Source organism: Sardina pilchardus, chromosome 1, assembly GCF_963854185.1.
Source record: "Sardina pilchardus chromosome 1, fSarPil1.1, whole genome shotgun sequence".
Lineage (NCBI taxonomy): Eukaryota > Metazoa > Chordata > Actinopteri > Clupeiformes > Clupeidae > Sardina > Sardina pilchardus.
In genome coordinates this window covers 26,877,456-26,879,955 of record NC_084994.1, presented here as the reverse complement: position 1 = coordinate 26,879,955, position 2,500 = coordinate 26,877,456, and positions in this window count along the sequence as shown.

The following is a 2,500-nucleotide window of genomic DNA, read 5'->3' as shown; positions in this document are numbered from 1 at the left end:
AGTGCACCGTGACACTACCCGTTGATTATGAGATCTGTCGAGAGAAGCGTGTCGCCCTTCCCCCCCAAAAAAAGCCTTGCAGTTTGATGAGTTTTTTTTTTTTCCTTTTCTTGAATAGCAACAACAACAACAACAACCAAAAAAATGCGTACATGAATAATAACAAAAACTGAAATATTTTCCACTATTTGTTCCAATGGACCAAGTTTTGTCCGTGTGTCCCTTGAAATCTTGTCTTGTGCCTTTCGTATTTTTTTTCCTTCTTGTTTTTTTTTTTTTTTTTTTTTTTAAATGGTTGTCACGTCTTTCCCTGTCTCTCTGTCTCTGTCCTATCCGCCAAAATCTGTCAATCAAATGAAATGATATGTGTGATCAAACGAAGAGACCAAAGAGGGTCGGTGAGTAAAGATTCTACATTGTGTACGGTGGTATTCATGAGCCTCACAATGCGTGACATTAGCTTTCTGGTGGAGAACCTCTCATCTCTTTTGCATTTACAGTAGGCCTACTCTCTAACACACATACACACACACACACACACACACACACACACACACAATAAAAGACTGAATTCAGCAAATTGCATTTGACACACCGCCACATTTAGGCGCTCGTATGCCCATTTAACGCCAGTGCTCTTCTGAACCTTTTATAGTTATAGTCATCATCACACCAGTGGGCCGCTTTTAAAATCTCTTGAACTTGTGAAAAAGCAAGAACTTTTGAATATAGTTCAGCTTTTTGGGTAGGATCTGTGATCCAGATCGAAATGAATAATTCAGCATCCATCGTCACTTTGGCTCCAGGGTGCAGTTGGCAAGTTCTACCATGGACATGTTGCCACATTGCCATATGGAGTGGTGTGTATAGGCTATGCATTCAATCTTGAATCTTTCATCTTTTTGCTTTTTTTACAGTTGGGGAAGGGAAGTTGGGGGGGGGGGGGGGGGGGGGGGGGTTGGAGCAATTGTTTCAGAGAATGAAGAGTAATGGCTAACCCATTTTTATTAGAGAGAGAGAGAGAGATGAGAGAGAGGATTATTCTCTGTGGTAACGCAACATGATCACAGCTATATGTAGCCACTCTATGCAGTCACCAGCTCTACACAGTGCTGATTTTGTTAAGATATGCTAAACATTTTCCTTTGTCTTTTTTCCCCTTCACAGTTAAAACGTCAAAACTGCTTGGAGACCACCAAAGCCTAGGGACTAGGAGAAGAACATTCAGGCGTTACTGCTGAAATCACATCTCAGTCAACGATTCTCCCTTGACAACGACACTGAATCCCATTGAAGAACTGGTAGACCTTTTTGCCAATTGGATTGAACTCTTGTAAGAAACAAAGACTGTCAAGTTTGGCTCATCGCCTGCATTCACCTGCTTAGCTCTGGGAACATTTAACTCGGACGATTGGAGTTATTGATTGAAGTCATGACACCGTGTTAAACTGACTTTTTTGGGGGGTTGGAACCTAAAGAAACCTGGTGTCGACAAACACGGACTAAAAAATCTGGACTAGAGTTCTGCATTCTTTTTTTATACGCTTCCAAAGAACATTCAATATTTTTCCTGAGCGTTTTTTTTTTTTTTTTTAATCTTTTTTGGGGACAAGAATCCATTTCAACACTCACTCAGGATTCTCACTCAGCGTCAAGACAGCGCAGCAAAGACCTTCACAAAAAACCCTCTGCGTGTAAACGTCAGCTGACGTTTGAACTTGAGATTGAGCCCACCACAACACATTCATCACAGATGAGACTGGTCTCCCCTCCCCACACCTCCGCACGCTGCCTGGTGAAATCTCTTCCTCCCGTGGGTCTGGGTCGCCTCTCTCTCTTCTTTTAAAAAAACTGACCTCCTCGCTGCTCTCGTGTTGTTGTTTTTTATTACGCGGCTTCTTGTGCTTCTTCATCCTTCCACTCGAGGATATGAAAGGGCGAGAGGAGCTCCAGACCACAGCACCATGCCAGAACTGAGCAGACCTGGAGAGAGTTGGGCTGACAATGTTCAAGGTAAGAGGAACGCAGGAACCACTGTGCTGTGTGTGTGTGTGTGTGTGTGTGTGTGTGTGTAGTGAGAGTTGGGCTGACAATGTTCAAGGTAAGAGGAACGCAGGAACCGCTGTGCTGTGTGTGTGTGTGTGTGGTGGTGGTGGTGTGTGTGTGTGTAGTGAGAGTTGGGCTGACAATGTTCAAGGTAAGAGGAACGCAGGAACCACTGTGCTGTGTGTGTGTGTGTGTGTGTGTGTGTGTGTGTGTGGTGGTGGTGGTGTGTGTGTGTGTAGTGAGAGTTGGGCTGACAATGTTCAAGGTAAGAGGAACGCAGGAACCACTGTGCTGTGTGCATGTGTGTGTGTGGTGGTGTGCGTGTGTGCGTGTTTATGGTAGTGTGTGTGTGTGTGTGTGTAGTGAGAGTTGGGCTGACAATGTTCAAGGTAAGAGGAATCCAGGAACCACTGTGCTGTGTGTGTGTGTGTGTGTGTGTGTGCGTGCGTGTGTG